At 41.5% G+C, this 20,024-nt stretch overlaps 1 pseudogene; it reads left to right on the top strand.

Moving 5' to 3' along the window:
- The first annotated feature begins 4,201 nt into the window (after nt 1-4,201).
- On the top strand, nt 4,202-5,140 carry LOC115643542 (annotated as a pseudogene).
- Nucleotides 5,141-20,024: the final 14,884 nt, after the last annotated feature.

The raw sequence follows: 20,024 nt of genomic DNA, 5'->3' as shown, positions 1-20,024 counted from the left end.
GCATGTCCCACAAACTGCAGGCTTAACTGAAAGCAGCTTAAGAAGTGTTTCTGTCTCTAAAACTCAGATATCCAATTCTCAATGGGATTCAAACCCCAAATAAATCTGTTTTAGCCTGTATAAAGCTTATACAGGGTGAAGTCATAAATCATTCACCCTCTATAACACTCCCTGCTTCAGATATTAATACATACTCTGGGTTAAATAGTAAGTAAAAAGAGATTTTATTAAATACAGAAAGTAGGATTTAAGTGGTTCCAAGTACTAACAGACAGAACAAAGTGAATTACCAAGCAAAATAAAATAGAACACGCAAGTCTATGCCTAATACGGTAAGAAACCTGAATACAGATAAAACCTCACCCTCAGAGGTGTTCCAGTAAGCTTCCTTTTATAGACTAGTCTCCTTCTAGTCTGAGTCCAGCAATCACTCACACTCCCTGTAGTTACTGTCCTTTATTCCAGTTTCTTTCAGGAATCCTTGGGGGAGGAGAGGCTATCTCTTAAGTCAGCTGAAGACAAAATGGAGGGATCTTCCAGGTCTTCCTCTGTAGAATCCCAGCTACAAGAAGGAGTTTTGGAGTCACATGGGCAAGTCACATGTCCATGAGTGACTCAGAATTTACAGGTAGGAACCATGGTTCATGTTACCTTGAATGTCCTCAAGTAGACTTTTTAGGTAGATTGATGTCTTCTTGATTGGGCACTTAATTTTCACATTCCTTTCTCAAGAAGCTGACCAAATGCTTTACTAAGGCTACTTAATATCCAGCAAGTACACAGCCGATATTCATAACTTCAAATACAAAAATGACACATGCATACAAATAGGAGAAATAGATTTAGCAGATCATAACCTTTACAGAGATATGTTACATGGCATATGTAGCATAAAACATATTCCAGTTATGTCATATGTGCATTCATAAGCATGTTTCCATAAAACCTTATGGAGTGCAACGTCACAGGGACCTTGGGTATGTCTACACTACCCGCCGGATCAGTGGGTATTGATCAGTCTATTGGGGATTGATTTATCTCATCTAGTGTAGATGGGATAAAATCGATCTCTGATCTCTCTGCCATCGACTCTGGAACTTTACCAAGGGTGAGAGGCGGAAGTGGAGTCGACAGGGGAGTGGCAGCGGTCAACTAGCCGCTGCCCTCATGGCCAGGTAAATCGACCTAAATATGCTGACTTCAGCTACGCTATTCGCGTAGCTGAAGTCGCATATCTTAGGTCGACACCCCCACCCAGTGTAGACTTAGCCATTGTTATTTAGACTTGTATAAAACATGATGCTGATCGTTCATATGCTGGAAGAAAGTTTCAAGCAATGTTATCTTTGTTCTCACTGATTGAAATTGATTGTATTATTTACACCATGAATCAACTGGCTTGCAACCATGTGACTGGGCACACACCTCGGCCCTAAATCACAACCAACTGTTGGTCCCCATGATGCAGACTGTGTAATTAATGGGAATTTCAAAATTAACTTTAAGGAGAACAAGATCATTTGAAAACCTCCTGTCTATTCATTCTATTTTTATTGTAAAGTCTTTGATATAATCAATAGATAGATAGATAGAGAATCTGTTTTTGTTTTAAATATTTTGACATCTATCTGGTCAAAATCTGTTCTCATTTTTGCCATTGTAAATCTGGAATACCCAATTAACATCTGTAGAATTACTTTGATTTTCAACATTTTAAGGATAGCAAAGTTTAGACCACCAGAAATAAAAGAAGCAACAATATTATTGGCACTGACTAGCTGGCTGACTTGCCTGCAAAAAAAAGCCAAATATACTGACGTTCCTTTCTAATAAGAAAAACAAGAGCAAGAGAGAAATAAATCTGGCCCACGTAGCATTCTTGGTTCCACAGTTAGAAGCTTTTGGAGTATGGTTCACAAATATGTCAATGCTCCTAAGAGCAGCACTCCCCTGGGTATCATCAAAGTGCAATAATAACAACACACAGGAGCTTGCTATTCAGAGCAGGAAAGACCATCACCAACCTCTAAGATAAAATCTCATCATAGTTTATTATGATGAACTATTGAAAACCAAGTATTTAAAACATTTTTCTTATTTTAACCAATTTCTATAATAAATTTATGTCTCTACCCCGATATAATGTGACTTGATATAACACAAATTTGGATATAATGCGGTAAAGCAGTGCTCAGGGGAGGTGGGGCTCTGTACTCTGGTAGATCAAAGCAAGTTTCACCTATAACACGGTAAGATTTTTTGGCTCCCAAGGACAGCGTTATATCAAGGTACAGGTGTATTTAAATGTATGTAAAAATTCTAGCATCCTCCACTTCATTGACGAACAGGATTCTATCAATAAAGTTGGTAGCAAGTTTATTTCGGTCACTCATCTGATTTCTGAAGAGTTCTATCATGAGTAATTTTGCACACTTCCTTCTTCTATGACTCTTGGTTTCTTTTTATTTTTCTATACAGATATGAGACTATTTGATTTTAAGTAGTATTCAACTTCAGTAGAGAATTATTCTCCCAGACTGATGGCAAACTATGATCCATAGTTACTTATATTACAAGGCTCATATAATGATGCTATCATAGGAGGTGTATTAGTTAGAGAACAGGACACAAAGATCACTTTTAGAAATGCTAGACAGACAAATGCTACACCGTATGCATATATACAGTAATATGGACTCACAGAAGTAATGTTATATCATAAATAGAGCAGGTATCTCCATAGCATTCATCTGAAGGACATCTGAAATGTGTGCTAGATAGATTGATAGATAGGCGACCGACCTGGTCAGGAAATAATATATTTCCTAGTAAAAATTTTGATGGAAACAAGCAATTTTTTCTTTCCTCAAAATATTTCATCTTGAGTTAGAAAGAAAGAAAGAAAGAAAGATAATCTGAGAACAGATTTTTGTTCCACTTATAGGTTTTGCGGTTTTTGATGAAAACCTGAAATATTTAATAAAAATTTCCCACAGAAATTTCATTTCAGAAAAGCAATTTTTTGTAAAAATATTTTGAATGAAATATAATGACCATCTTAGAGAAACAGATACTTTTGAATGCATGTACAACCTTGGTATGGGGCAGAGGTAATAAACCTGGAGACTGAAGACTTTTATTTGTCTCAAGATAAATACTGGGGGGAAATCAGAACCCCATTCACCTCCTGCTCTGAATCTCTTCTACCGACACACAACCACACACTTCCATGCCACTACATCACAGCCCAGATCTCAGGGTGACAGGACCATTCAGCCTATGCACTGTATCCTAATACTGATGGCACAATGGCTTATCAGTGACCATAGTGATGGTGATGTTTTGCTGTGTAAACACATAGCCAGTGAAGACTCAGTACCAAATTCTAATCTTAGTTGTAACTCAGTAGAAGTTAATATATTTATTTGGATTTAAACTAATGTAACTTAGATCAGAATCTGATTCCAAAATGCTTTAAACTAAACTCATTTTTTGGGGGTAGATTAATACTCATCAATTCACTTTACTTAGGTTACTGAATAGTATTACAAGATTCATTGTACGTATCAAATTCTCCTTTCATTTGTACCATTGTAACCCTTGTCCAGCTAGACTGGTACAACTCAGAGTAGAACTTGTTCCCATGTCTTCCAGCACCTTCCAATTTGACTAGGAGACTTGGAAGTTAAAAAATTTCCATGAAAAAATCTGGCCTCAGTTACACTACTTTAAATCCCTAGTATTGTTTATAATTGCAAGGTTCAATCATGAGATTCTGTACCTTACTCCACAACTACTCCTACTGAGAATGAGGCAAATGAAGTGGATTTGACTGGGGAATTCAAGTGGAAAGGAGGGAGGATTGATGTATTGGGTTATACATTTCACTGGAGGTTTAGGAATCAACATGAAAAAAAGAAAGGCACTAGTAAAAGTCAAGATATTTAAAGGTATTTAGGTACCAAACTCTCATTGAAATCAGTTAGGTTCCTAAATACCTTTACAAATCTGGTCCTATTTCCTGTTGGTAATCAAATAATGTTCCGATGCACAGATGACATGCAAACATACAGATAGACAGAGAGAGAGAGAAGCTCCTAATAATTCATTAATCCAAGATGTAATTGGTATTTTTTGGGCCAGTTGTGTTTATGCAGAAGATGAGGTGCCTCGTAATTTACAGATTTATCCGGCTAATCCCATGGAGAGAGAGAACCGGACAGTGGTCATTGAGTTCATCTTCCAGAGGTTCACCAGCCTGCCTCAGTTCCAGATCTTGCTCTTTGTGCTGTTCCTAATCATTTACCTCCTCTCTCTCATGGGCAATGTGCTTATCATCCTCATCATCCTAGTGGACTCCCACCTCCACACTGCCATGTACTGCTTCATCTGTAACCTTTCTTTGGTGGAGGTCTGGTACACCAGCGTCACAGTGCCCAAGATGTTGGCCAGCTTCCTGGCAGAGTAGAGCATCATCTCTGTCTCCGGCTGCATTGCCCAGTATTACTTCTTCTTCTCCTTTGCTGCCACTGAGCTGTTCCTCCTGACAGTCATGGTTTACGACCGGTACTTGGCCATCTGCAGCCCACTGCATTACGCCATCATGAGCCCTAGCACCTGCCAGTACTTAGCTATGTTATCCTGGCTCACAGGGTTTGTCTGTCTCACATTTGCATCTTTCATGCTTGCCAGGATTTCCTTCTGCACCCCCAACAGGATTAACCATTTCTTCTGTGATGCCGATCAGCTGTTTAGGCTCTCATGCAACGACACCTACTCCATACAGGCAGTAGGTTATGCCTTCAACACTATTGTCATCATATCTGCTGTCCTCTTCACCATGGGCTCTTACTTCCAAATCATAGCCACCATACTGAGGATGTCGTCAGCTGCCGCACGCAAGAAGACCTTTTCCACCTGTGCTGCGCACCTCTCTGTGGTCACCATCGATTTCGGGACCCTCATTTTCATGTACATCCGCCCTGCAGTGAAGTATGAGTCTAACATCAATAAAGTGGTGTCAGTTTTCTACTCGGTGATAACGCCACTGCTGAATCCGATCATATACACACTGAGGAATAAGGATGTGAAAATAGCCCTGAGAAAAACATTCTTGAGGGTTAAGTTTCAGATCATCTAACCTTGCTTCCTCACCCCTTCTCTCAATGTCTTGTGTGTCTCCATTCCACCTTTTATTCTTATCGTCCTATACATCTTTCCCTCCAAAATGACTACTTCCAGTGATGTGACAGAAAGACAAGACATTTTCAGATGTAACCAGTGATTTTCAATATCTCAATTTTGGGGTGTTCTTCTTGAAACACCTTAAAAGAGCCTGATATTTAGAGGGTAGATGATAAGTTGGGCACCCCAAAAATGGAGGCAGCTGAAATCAATCAGAAAATGTAGCACATAGTATCGTATAGTGAAATGACAGCTCTGCTATAGTTAAGGTTGACACTCACTTCCTGTTTAACAGATGATGTTTCTAAGTGTTTTAATACCTACATGCTTACTGGGATTGTCCTGAAAATTGCTGAGCCTCATAGGGTCCATAGGAGGGTTAGTAGTCAAAATATGGGGTTGTTAGACCAAGGGAATTTTTATCTTGGAAAAGAGACAACCAAGGTAGGATATGATTGAGGTCTATAAAATCATGACGGGTGTGGAGAAAGTAAATAAGGAAGTGTTATTTACTCCTTCTCATAATACAACAACTAGGGGTCAACACATGAAATTAATAGGCAGCAAGTATAAAACAAACAAAAGGAAGTATTTCTTCACGCAATGCACAGTCAACCTGTGGAACTCCTTGTCAGAGGATGTTGTGAAGGCCAATACTATAACAGGGATCAGAAAAGTACTAGAAAAATTCATGTAGGATAAGTCCATCAATGATTATTAGCCAGGATGTGAAGGGATGGTATTGCTATCCTCTGTTCACCAGAAGCTGGGAATGGGAGACAGAGGATGGATCACTTGATGATCGTCTGTTCTGTCCATTCTCTTTGAAACACCAGGCATTGGCCATTGTTAAAAGACAGGATAATAGGTTACATGGACCTTTGGTCTGATCCAGTATCATAAGCATACAGCTAAGAGTAGCATAAAATCCCTCCTTTACCTGCAAGGGATTAATCAGTTCCATTAACCTAGTTGGCACTTGACCAGAAGGACTAATGGGGAAAGAAGATACTTTCAAATTGTGGGGGTTGTTTGTGCTTGTGGTGGGGCAAGTGCCCCACCCCCCTGTGAGAGTGGGCTAAGACAGGCCAGAGAGGCTGCACAAAGTGGAAGCCAATCAGGGAGGGCCTGTTAGAGAGCCAATCAGGGCTGGGCAGAAGGCAGCCAATCAGGATCGGGCTCAGCCCTAGATAAAGGCTGTCCAAGAGAGCAGTAGGCAGTCTCTCCCAGACTTTCAGAGGGGAAGGTCTGTCTCCTGAGTGAGGAGACCAGCCCCTGGGACAGTGCAGTGCTGGGCAGACTCCTTGGGAGAGCAGAAAGGAACTCCAGCCTGGTACCTGCCAGGCTGCAGACACCGATAGAAGGCCCCACAAGGTGCAAAGGGACCAAGGGGAAGAGGCCCAGGGAAGAGAGATGGACAAGGAGAGTGAAGGAGGGCAGGGAGACTGCTGCCAGACGGTCTATGGGCTGGACCTAGTGTAAGGGAAGGCCTGGGTCCCTCCTTTCCACCTTGTATTACACCTGGCTGTTGGAAGTGGCCATAGCGGACTGCATCAGACCCCTGATGGAAAGGGTTAGATTTTGGGATATGGTTGGCCACTGCAGCTGGGGTTAAGTGAAAGACTGCTGTTGTCCCCCCACACCAAGAAGGGAGTGAGAATGGACTAGGGGGCACTGCTGGAGGGCAGTGTCCTGAAGGGAATGCCGTGAGCAGAAGGGAGCAATGCAGGTCCAAGCTCCAACAGAGGGTGAGATATGGATGGGACGCCACCAGGAGAGGGCATTCCCCATGGATTGAACTAATTCCCATACATGCCAGCAGGAGGTGCCAGCGGAGGTGAGTCCCAACCCCGTCACAATGCTCTTTCTTGTTCTCTCTGAGACAAAGAGAGACACCAAGCAAGTAATCCAGTTTCTACTGAAATGATACATCTAAAATTACAGAAATTGTAAGTAATAGCAAGGGAATGCATTAGAATATGGGTAGGCAACCTATGGTACATGTGCCGAAGGAGGCACAGGAGCTGATTTTCAGTGGCACTCACACTGCCCGGGTCCTGGCCACCAGTCCAAGAGGCTCTGCATTTTAATTTAATTTTAAATGACACTTCTTAAACATTTTTAAAGCCTTATTTACTTTACATACAACAATAGTTTAGTTATAGATTGTAGACTTATAGTCTATATTTAGTTAGTATATTATTCTCAAGCCTCCCCAGGAAAAGGGATGAAGGGGTTTAGGGGGGATGTTTTGGGGAAACGGGAACTCCAAGTGGTCCTTTTCCTGAATCTCTGTCTAACTCACTTGGTGGTGGCAGCAATCCCATCCAAGGGCAAGGAAGAGTTTGTGCCTTGGGGAATTTTTAACCTAAGCTGGTAGAAATAAGCATAGGGTGTCTTTCATGTGGGTCCCCACATCTGTGCCCTAGAGTTCAGAGTGGGGAGGGAACCCTGACACCCAGTATGGCTGTTCTTATGTTTCTTATGAGATAAAAGCCCCTGAAAAGTCATGAGATAGAATATTTTTATTCCTACACTTGGCAATCAAATCTTTGATACACTAATTTTGTATTTCCTGGTTTTCAGAGTTTTAAGTTTAGCCACTTTCCATATTCTGGAAGAGCAAAGGCAACACTGAGAAACCTTAACTGTGTGTTAATGAAGTTCTTGGCATTTAATAAATAAAAGTGGGGAAAAGGAAATATGGGTAAATAAACAGAGCCACACTCTAGGCTGATTTAAAAAGTGTCACTATATTGAGCTACACTGCTTTATACAAGCTTAAGATCTGGCCCATAATGTAACTAATAAATGCACAAAATAGCAACTATCATGCAGGTTGTCCAATATCAGTCTGATTCTTTGGCTTATATGTGTGCATACGAGGTGGCATGCTTTGTGATTAAGGGTATTACACTGTAACTAGCAAAACATAATTTTTTTGACAAATTTTCCCCCTCACCCCCACTTTTCCAACTCATTATTTTTGTCGAGGAAGCTAGAGAAGAAATTTGTGAATCAAGGGAGAGGGCAAGGGATGTCCATGGGAGGAAAACTCTGTTGATATATATAAAAGATTTTGTCAGCTGATGCTGAAGTTTTCATCTTTTCATCCTGGATTTATGACTCATACGATGCCATATGTGGCTCACTGCATTACACAGTGGCTATAAAGACACAGTTTAGAAGACAGCTTGTGGTTGGTGTATGAACAAAGGTGTTTATATATTCCTTAAAAAAACAACAAAGAGTCTTGTGGCACCTTAAAGACTAACATAAGCATAAGCTTTCATGGGTAAAAAAACCTCACTTCTTCAGATACATGGAATGAAAGTTACAGATTTTGTATATTATATAATGACACATGAAGAGAAGGGAGTAACAAAAAGAAACAGCAGAACTAAAATTCATTTGCAGATTTAACACCATTAATCTGGGCTTGAATAGGAACTGGGAGTGGCTGGCTCATTACAGAAGCAACTTTGCCTCTCCTGGAACTGACACCTCCTCATCTATCACTGAGAGTGGACTACATCCGCCCTGACTGAATTGGCTTTGTTAACACTGGTTCTTCACTTGTGAGCCAATATCTTAGAAAAACATCCAATCTTGATTTAAAAATTGTCAGTATGGAAAATCTACCACAACCCTTGTTAAATTGTTCTAGTGGTTAATTACTCTCACTGTTAAAAATCATGCATTATTTCCCATCCTAATTTGGCTATCTTCAACTTCCAGCCATTGGATCATGTGATACTTTTCTCTGCTACATTGAAGAGCCTGTTGTCAAGCTATCTGGAGTGATTCACAACCATGAGAGGTTCATCAACCCCAGGACAGATTGTCTAAAAGCAGGGCACACACCCCAAATGGTTTGTTCTATAATTACGTTTCACCAACCCAGTAACAAATGTGAATGCCTGTGAATCAAAATAACAGTCTTACTATGGAGCCACACATAGTCTCATTGGGACCTCCTATCTATCTTGCCACCCAGATATGCTGGACTTAGTGATAAATGGTTGATTATGTCAAAAACACAAAATATTCAGGTTGACCCCAGTCCCAAGAGACCAGTCACTTACCCCAGATCAATTTGTACCTTAGATCTCACACCAAAGTCATACTAGTAGCTAATCCAATAATAAACTAACTAAGGATTTATTAAATAGGGGAAAAAAAGGAGAAAGTTATTTACAAGTTAAAGCAGGCAACATATAGGCACAGATGAATAATAGGTGGTTCCAAAAGGTGGCTGAAATGTTGCAATCTGTTCACTGAATGGTATAACCCAGGTTGACTTTGGGGATATCTGCTTTTGGTTCCTTAACACTAGCTCTTGTAAGAGTTCAAACAGCAAAGAGAGAACCATTTCTTTACATGCCCTTCCCCCAGAATTCAAACTGATGGCATGACAGCTCCTGCATGTAACTTCTTCGTGGATAGATGGGGCGGTCAACAAAGCTTTGTCATACAATGAACCATTTAGTTTTGAGAGTCCTTCTTGATGGACAGGAAAGCCACTCTTCCTGCCTACGTTCACAAATTCATAGCAGGCATTTTTACAATTATAAAATAAAACTTACATATTACCTTATAGCATGGGATATAGGCATCACAAATATGAATCACACATGCAGCAACTTAAACACTAAACACATCTTTACAAGTCTAACACGTTTCTTTAAGAATATTAACATACAGGTGAGCTGGTCTCATATATGCGGGAAATAGGGGTGTCGGGGTGCTGCAGCACCCCTAGGTTTTACTTATCAACATCCTTCTCTAGTTGTGGGCACCAGAACTGGACAAACTATTCCAGCAGGGGTCTCACCAGTACAAAAGTGAGAGGTAAAATAACCTGTACCCAAGATTCCCCCTTTTTCTGCATCCTGGAATCACATTAGCTCTGCTGGCCACAATATCACATTGGAAGCTCATGTTCAGCTGATTATCCACCATGACCCCAAATCTCCCTCTGTTTATGGAAATAATAGCACTGCCCTGCCTCACAATCACTGTCCATTACCAAGAGCAGATTCACTGGGATAATGTATCATTGGTATTAGAAACCTGGCCCAATGACTCAGCTGGTATAATGCAGTGCAGTGCCATTGTTTTCACTGTAGAGGCAGTGATTCACATTATCTAAGGATCTAGTCCATATCTAGAAATGAATCAATAAATAAATAAATCAAAGCATATAGAGTTTTCTGGGTCTGTCATATTGCCCACTGCAAAATACTCATTCATTACTGATGCAGAACACTGTTAGCTTTCTACACAAGAGATTCTTGTCCCAGAGGAAACCAGAAAGTGTTCGGACTCCCCAGAAGTAATTAACTCTTGCTCTTAGAGTCAGATGAATAAAGGATTTTATTTTCCAAGAGGAGAGGGATATATTTTTCCAAGAGAAGAGAAGTATATAAATTTGATCAACACCCACATATAGCTCCCTCACTCTGCGGGAGCTGATTTTGCAGGGTAAAGTATAGCTGATTGTGTTACATGTTGTATTTATGAGACACAGAGAGAAAGAGAGAGAAGGAGACAGAGAGAAGGAAGGGAGGGAGATACTAACTAGATAGATAGATAGATAATGTGTATGGGGATCGAGAGAGAGAAAGATTTATCTTTCCAGGCTATATACAACTAGTACTTTACTCCCAATTCCATTATATGTTATATACATTATTTACATATACATTATATATAGTTCCATTAACTTCAGTGGCATCATTAAGTAAAGCACTTTTCAACTTCAGTGAGGGTGTCACAATCAATCTGTCTTTTTATTTATCTATGGCGAGGAGTATGCATTACAAGTCTGAAGGTCAATGATCTCTTTCTGGAAGCTAGGTGAGTTTGCTTTTATTTTACTCCTCTTTAGCCTGTTACCTCTATAGAGGTATGCTGCCTTGCAAAAGAAACTCTTATTTGTGAACACTGAACCTTAGCCTCAGAATCTGTATCTCCCTGTGGAAATTAGCAGGTCAGCCCTCTTCATGGACCAGCCAGGATTGCAAAGCCAATGTTGGCTAATATAACCCATCAGAGCCAGAGGAGGAGGCAGACTGAAGAATCTTTCTCACAAATCCTTGGCTTTATTGGCAGAAGGCTTGTCATTCTGTCTCCTAGGAAGGTAGGTCTTGTGCTGAAGTTGACCTTGCTATGCATCGGAGTTCCATGGCTGTGAAATAACATTTTCTTTCTCTGTTTATTGGGGCAGGTACAGACAAGCTTTCTAGGGCAAGTCCTGCATGTCAGGCAATGCCTAAATGTATAGCAGCATGTAGAGTACAGTACACATGTAGTTACAAGCCAGAATGAAAGACTGGCGGTGCCCATGTGTAATTGTGATGCTGCAAAGAAAGGCTCCAGCATTGGGAAGGCAAGTGGGAAAGGTTCCTGCAGGGGCGGGGGCAATGGGGCCATTATCTCAGTTGGGGTCCCCTGGTGCTAATGGGGTAATAAAAATAACAATAATATGAAGATTCATAACATATCAGGAGGAGGAAGGTGACAACTAGTGTCCAAAATATGGCTCTTGAAAATGAATGCACACTTGTATAATACAGGCCCTGATTTTCAGGAAGATTAAAGGCCAAAGACTAGAAGCCATACAAAAAATAGACAGGTTATTTTACATAATCATATAGCTATAGAAAGGTTATTATCCCAGAGGAGTAGAACATTCAAGAAAGCTAGAACAAACTTCCATAGAACACTTTGGATCAAGTAGTTTCACTGCCAGTCTATTTGATTCAGTTTGGTTAAGAAAATGTAGCCAAAACACAAAGCCTTGGTTGATTTTTCATCTCTTTGTAGGAAAGTTATCTTTCTGCTAACCATTTCACTCAGGCTTTCTAGCACTAGTCACCCATATTGAGGACACGGGGATAACTTCATAGAAGGGTGATAACAAGCCTAGAGAAATCTAAGGAGACGATCAACTTATCTTGGTGAGTAGATTTTTTCGACACCACTCATTTCGGTAAATACATTGGGCTGATTCTTACGCTAGTATAAACTGGTGCAGTTCCATTGAGCTGAGAATCTGAATCACTGGGTTTGCCCTGTCCTGAAGGTTCTGCCACATGGCAGAATTTATACCTCTTCATACAAAGTGGATGGAAAATGATAACATTTAGATTTGGTTTCAATTTATACACAGTTTATGTAGGTGTTGGTCACAACAGAATATGCAAGACAGTATAGAAACAGGAAGAAGCTAGACAAAGACTAGTAATACCTAGATCACATCTAGAACTTGCCCCCAGTAGATCTGAAAGCACTTTACAAGAGGGCAGCTTCATGTGAACACACGGGGTCAAATTTACCTCTAGTGAAGCCATGGGAATTTTGCCATGGAAGTCAATAGAATAAGGATTTAGGCCTTCTTCCCCAAAAGTCTCTATTCTAGGGCAACTCAAAATGCATATTTGAAACAGTCAGCTGCCAAATTACCACCATCAAAACTAGTAATAATACGCTCCACGGAGGGAAGACTTAAAGCCTTCTCTACATGTAGCTCCCACCTCATTGTGGTGGTTTTATTGTTTGTGACAGCTCTTTCCCAGTACATGAAACCCAGCTCAGTTGCTTCCCTGTTTCTAGATGAACCCTTTTCCATCCAGTACAGCATCTTGACCCCGATGTTGAACCCCATCATCTACAGCTTGAAAAATAAAGATGTGAAAACTGCTCTGACAAGAACACTAGGGAAAATTCAAGTTTCTCATGCAATGTAACCATTTCTAGGTTTTATCTTTTTTCAATAAAATTATAATATAAATTGAAGAATTGTGTGCACTATCTAGATATTTTGAGTTCTTTCAACTTGTTGACACTGATACACAATTGGCAATCAATTTAGTCTAGATCAAGGATCAGCAACCTTTGGCATGCGGCCCATCAGGAAAATCTGCTGGCAGCCTGGGATGGTTTGTTTACCTGCAGCATCCGCATGTTCAGCCAATCGCAGCTTCCACTGGCCACAATTCACCTTTTGAGGCCAATGGGGTCTGTGGGAAGTGACACAGGCCCAGGGATGTGCTGGCCACCGCTTCCCGCAGCCCCCATTGGCTTGGAACAGCAAACTATGGCCAGTGGGAGCTGCGATCGGCCGAATCTGTGGCTGCTGCAGGTAAACAAACTATCCCAGCCCACCAGTGGATGTCCCTTATGGGCCGCATGCCAAAGGTTGCTTATCTCTGATCTAGATAAAAGCACTCATGCAAACAGTTATAGGGCCAAACTGTTAGGTGCCATAAACAGGTGTATCTCAGTTGGCTTCAAGTGAACTATTTCAGTTTACACCAGCTGTGGACATGGCTCATTATGTTGATATCATTCCTTGATTTATTTCTACTTAAAGCATTGTAAGCTTTCGGGTTTGAGTAGCATTAAATTTGAAAATCAACGGGCAAAGAATCCCAACACTAGGGATTTAGACTGAACTTGAATTGGCATTGAGTATAGTTCAAGCTAATGCATGTTAGGTAAACCCAAATTTTTACTTGATTTTTAGCCTAGCCACAACTCTATGAGATAAATCAAGCTACATGATTTTGCCATGTATCTACTTTAGGAAAAAAGTGTCAAAGTTAGATCAGTTACAATTATTATGTTTTAGTCTAGGGTTTTAACCTTAAGACATCCTTCCTAAAGGGCCTAAGGGAATTAGGTGCTGAAATGGGGCCCTGGATGTTATGTGAAGAAAGCAAGTGTTAGGAGTATTAGCAATGATAATGTAGTATTCAGGCCTGTATGTCTGCTTATATTTTAGGTCTTTTTTACTCATTTGTCATTTGATATTTTTATATGCTTAAAGCACTTATATCCTGGTGAACAAAGAATAAAGACACCATGTGTTACCATCTGCCCACAAAAAGATGGGGTGAAAAGAGATAAGAGATAAGAGAGAGAGCTGCAGTGTTGCTGAGTAGAGTGGGAGTTCAGTATATGAGTATACACTAGAAGGACAGTCCTGCCTCAACTCCTCTTCCTAGATAAGATCAAGCAACCAGTCAGAACGGGTGAGGCGGGTAGGGTGGGGATGGGGGAAAGTATAAGAAATACTAAAAGCCAAAGAAATGCCTGTCCCTGACAGAAGCACAACCTCACTCCTTAACCCTGCATGGGATACAAAAGAGGTGCACATACATTAATGGATTCAGAGATTCCAAGGTCAGAAGGGATCATTGTGATCACCTAGTAATCCTGGAGAGCATAGGCCATAGAACTTCTCCACAGTAATTCCTAGAACAGATCTTTTAGAAAAAAATCTCATCTTGATTTAAAAATTTCCCTTGATTGAGAATCCACCATGACCTTTTGTAATTTCTACAGTGGTTAATTACTTTATTAAATATTACACCTTATTTCCAGTCTGAATTTGTCTAGCTTCAACTTCCAGGCACTGGATCAAGTTAGACCTTTCTCTGCTAGATGGAATATCCCATTATTAAATATGTGTTCTCCATGTAGATATGCATAGGCTGTAACGAACTCATCCCTTAATTTTCTCTTTCTTAAACTAAATAGACTGACCTCCTCAAGTCAATCTCTATAAGACATATTTTACGATCCTTTAATCATTTCAGGGCTTTTCTCCAAATCTTCTCCAATTTAGCGACATCCTTCTTGAATTGTGAACACCAGCAACGGACACAGTTTTCCAGCAGCATACTTAGATACATTCTTATGCTTTGTCCAGTTAGGGCCTGATCCAACTCTCAGAAAAGCTAATGAAATTATTTCCTTTGAGCTATTAATGGCCTGTTGTATGACAGGCTTGAAGCATAGTTTATTGAGATAGAGTTTAGTCTAGTAAGTAGAATCTGGAAGACCTAGGTACTGCTCCTGAGTTCTGGTTCTGCCACAGACCTGCTGACCAGTCACTTCTTCTCTCTGCATCTGTTTCCCCTCTCCATCTTTGTCTATCTTTTCTATCTAGATTGACAAAAGTGTGAGATAGAGATTGTCTTTTCCTATGTGTTTGTCGAACACAATAGGGTCCTGTTCTCAACTGGGGCTTCTAGACACAACTGTAATGCATGTAATTATGGACCATGTCCTATTATATATTTGTATAGTGCCCAGCACAGTGGGAGCCTGATTCTGATGAAGATTTTTTGGCAATCTCATAGTGCAAAGAATAAGTTTTGAAGTAAGAGAGAGGAGAACCAGTCTCTCCATATACAGACTTCAAGGTTTCCAGGATTGGGCCCAAATGTTGGTCTCTTTTCTCAGTTTCTTGGATTGGAGTCCAGCTTAGACTCTGATTTGTATCAATGAAAGTAAGCGTGAGTGCAGACAAAAATGTTGTTGTTTAAAATGTTGCCCCTAGATATTAATAAAGGAAGAATTGCTAAGGGAAGGACTCTGCAGTTCAGAAGATAATTGTTAGCCTGGACTGTTCAGTGGGGACTGAGTTAGCCACCTTCAAGAATCCCAGCCTGTATGTCCCTTCAGGGCACCAATGGTAGCAGTGTTCTCTAGCAATTATCTTGGAGGCACATGCACCCAGATTCACAAAGGGACTTTGGTGCCAATATCTCAGTTTTAGGCACTGCTGCAAGCCATGAAACCCCAGATGGCTGCTGCCTCACTTTGTAGGTGCCTAAACTAACTTAGCACCTACATTTTTGCTGTGAAAGTCCCCTAGGTACTTTAGTTTCTGCGTCTGAACATGTACACTGCTGCATCAAGCAGACTCCTGGACTCCAATCTCATGTTTAAGCCCCAGCATGCTGCACACGCCTATCTGGCCTATGGGTCCCAGTCCGGGAACACACCTAACTCCACACAAAATAGCTGGAGGGACAGAAGAGACATAACCATAGCCTCCTTCATACCCTTTAGTCCAGTAATTAGGCAACTCACCCAAGATGTTGGCTATTCCAGTTGAATTCCCCATTTGGGCTGAGGAGAAGACATTTGAATAAGGGTTCCCTGCCTCTCGGCTGAGTGTTCTACTCACTGGGCTCTGGAATACCTGGATGTGGATATCTTTGAATTTCTCTTGTTAAAACTCTTCCACATTGGAGATATTATTAAATATGCATTGAGCCAGAGAGATGGTGGGAATGATCCTATGGTCCAGTGCTGTATAGCCAACATGAATGTCGTTGCCCTGCTGATCTTAATCTACTCAGCAATCTAACCTGTTGACACTGAACACTCATCTTTATGTTAGGAGTTCCAGATCCCATTTTATATTGTATATGGTAAAGAGTTTAGGCTGGGGTTTTCAGAGGAGCCTAAGGAAGTTAGGCACCCAACAGCCATTGAATTTCAATCAGAATTGAGTCTTTGGCTTCATTAATTACTTTGGAAAACCACAGCCTAAATAATTAATATAAATAACACGAAGCAAATGTCAGAACTTTATTTAGGATCTTCCTCAATTAACTTTGTATACTAATAGATTTAAAGCCAGAAAGAACCATTATGATCATCCTCTCTTATCTGCAGCATAACAGGGACCCAGTCATTCCTGTCCCAAGCTTAATAACGTCTGCATGATAAAAGTGACGTCTTAACCTTCTCTTTAGTAAAATGAATAGATTAGGTTCCTTTAGTCTCTTGTTATAAGACTAGTTTTCCAGACCTCAGTTCATTCTGGTACCTCTTTTCTGAAGCTGCTTGACACCCAAGGAAGATCTGTCCCTCATTGTATACAAACATATGTGGCATTAAGTGTTGGTGAATGAGTGACACAGATTCTTAGACAGAGTAAACTTCAGGGATCAAATCCTAAAGGTAACAGAATGCTGCACCATCCATTCTCCTGGTATAAGTGAGTCCTCTTGGATTAAAATAAAAGAAGGCTCTTATTCATCTAGATAAAGATTAGGTCTCTCTGTCAGATCTACATCCATTCATATCCCTTTTTTATTTACCAGGATTTGCCTATTCAGAGTTAGGCTAATTTGATGTGCTTTTTTTAGGGATAGAAGGTCTTGTCACCTGCATGTGTACAGAAACTGCACGTCAGTTTGAAATCCTCACATGATATGCACTCGGCAAAAAGACCTCAGGTGAGTTTAATTTCTTTAACATCTGTGTAATCTATTGCTTCTGGTTTTTTGTTTGTTTTTTTAAGCAATGTGAGTGTTCCTGCCTTGTGTTTTCTCTGTCATTCATGCCTGTGCAAGGTGAGGGAAAATTGTGTGAGAGGTTATTCCATTCGGATCCAGCAGCATTACACACCCCCTCTGCACTCATGCTCTGCTGATATTGGGCACCTCAGGCTCTGAATAACTAGCTTCATACACAGGTCTCACTCATTTCTGCTAGATTCACCAGTGCTCAGATACTCTGAAAATCAGACTCACAGAACACCAAGCTGGGCACCTGTCATAACTTAGTCCCAGATTTGGACCTTAGTGTCCAAAATATGGGGGTTAGCATGAAAACCTCCAAGCTTAGTTACCAGCTTGGACCTGGTACTGCTGCCACCACCCAAAAAATTAGAGTGTTTTGGGGCACTCTGGTCCCCCCAAAAAACCTTCCCTGGGGACCCCAAGACCCAAATCCCTTGAGTCTCACAACAAAGGGAAATAATCCTTTTTCCCTTCCCCCCTCCAGGTGCTCCTGGAGAGCTACACAGAAGCAACCTCCATGAATCTAAGCAGAGGGACTCCACCCTCCCCGTTCCCAGTCCTGGAAAACAGAATTACTTCCCTCTTCACCCAGAGGGAATGCAAAGTCAGACTAGTAAATCTAACACACACAGATCTCCCTCTGACTTCTTCCTCCCACCAATTCCGTGGTGAGATGCAGACCCAATTCCCTGGAGTTCCTCACTAAAGAAAAACTCCAACAGGTCTTAAAAGAAAGCTTTATATAAAAAAAAGAAAGAACAATACATACAAATGGTCTCTCTGTATTAAGGTGACAAATACAGGGTCAATTGCTTAAAAGAATATTGAATAAACAGCCTTATTCAAAAAGAATACAATTCAAAGCACTTCAGCAACTATAGACATGTAAATACCAAAGAAAAAACCCACTTTGTACTCACAGCTTGGAAACAGAAGATTAGAAAGCAGGAAATAGAGAAATCCTTCTCTAGCTGAGAGAGATTCAGGCAGAAGACCAAGAACAAAAGACTCACACACAAAAAACCCTCCACCCAGAGTTGAAAAAATCCTGTTTCCTGATTGGTCCTCTGGTCAGGTGCTTCAGGTGAAAGAGACATTAACCTTTAGCTATCTGTTTATGACACGCCCCCCAAATTGCAGACAGTGGGGAAGCTCACTGGCAGCGATTTCCTCCTAGAACTTTAAACTAAACAGATTAATACAACACATGCCCCATTACATATACCACTAAGTATATAACTAACAGACTTCTACAGTTTAAGAACACTTTTTAACTACTGGATTCTGGGAAACTCTCACGGGAGAGTGCATCAGCTACTTTGTTAGCAGCTCCTGAGATGTGCTGAATTTCAAAATCAAAATCTTGGAGAGCTAAACTCCAACGAAGAAGTTTCTTGTTGTTCCCCTTGGCAATATGAAGCCACTTTAGGGCAGCATGGTCAGTTTGTAGCTGGAACCGCCGTCCCCAAACATATGGGCGTAGCTTTTCCAGGGCGTACACAATGGCATAGCATTCCTTTTCACTGACTGACCAGTGACTTTCCCTCTCAGACAGTTTCTTGCTGAGAAACACGACAGGATGGAAGTTGTGATCTGTTGCTTCCTGCATGAGAACTGCTCCTATACCATGCTCGGATGCATCCGTGGTTACTAGGAATGGCTTGTCAAAGTCCAGGGCCCTGAGTACAGGGTCAGACATGAGCATCGCCTTAAGCTGAATAAAGGCCTTTTGACACTCATCAGTCCACTTAACTGCATTTGGCTGGGTCTTTTTAGTCAGGTCGGTCAGCGGGGCAGCGATTTGGCTGTAGTGTGGTACAAATCGCCTGTAGTACCCAGCCAAGCCTAAGAAGGATTGGACCTGTTTCTTTGACCTTGGGACAGGCCACTTTTGGATAGCATCCACCTTGGCCTGTAGGGGGTTTATGGTTCCTCGACCCACCTGGTGCCCCAGGTAAGTCACTCTGTTTTGGCCAATTTGACACTTTTTGGCCTTAACAGTTAGTCCGGCCTGCCTGATGCACTCAAAGACCTTTTCCAGGTATAGTAGGTGTTCGGGCAAGGAGTCTGAAAAAATGGCCACATCATTGAGGTAGGCAACTGCATAATCTCCCAGTCCTGCTAGTAGACCATCTACCAGCCTCTGGAAGGTGGCGGGTGCATTTCGAAGGCCGAAAGGAAGGACATTGAATTCATACACCCCCACATGGGTGACGAATGCTGACCTCTCCTTGGCAGGTTCATCTAGCGGTACTTGCCAGTACCCCTTGGTTAAGTCTATTGTAGAGATGAACTGGGCACATCCCAACTTCTCCAATAGCTCATCGGTGCGTGGCATTGGATAGTTGTCTGGACGAGTTACCGCATTTAGCTTACGGTAGTCCACGCAAAAGCTTATTTCCCCATCTGGTTTGGGTACCAGAACCACTGGAGATGCCCATGCACTGGTAGATGAGCGGAATATACCCATCTGTAGCATGTTCTGGATCTCTCGTTCTATAGCAGCTTGGGCACGAGGAGACACCTGGTAGGGTGGGGTTCTAATGGAGTGAGCATTACCTGTGTCAATGGAGTGGTATGCCCGTTCAGTCCGTCCTGGGGTGGCTGAGAACAATGGGGAGAAGCTAGTGCACAGCTCCTTGATTTGTCGCCGCTGCAGACGTTCCAGGGTGGTTGAGAGGTTCATCTCTTCCACGCCACCATCTTTTTTCCCATCGTAGTAGACACCGT

This window comes from Gopherus evgoodei, unplaced genomic scaffold (assembly GCF_007399415.2).
Source record: "Gopherus evgoodei ecotype Sinaloan lineage unplaced genomic scaffold, rGopEvg1_v1.p scaffold_62_arrow_ctg1, whole genome shotgun sequence".
Classification (NCBI taxonomy): Eukaryota; Metazoa; Chordata; order Testudines; family Testudinidae; genus Gopherus; species Gopherus evgoodei.
The sequence above is the reverse complement of the archived record's forward strand: the minus strand, read 5'-3'. Positions and strand labels throughout refer to the sequence as shown.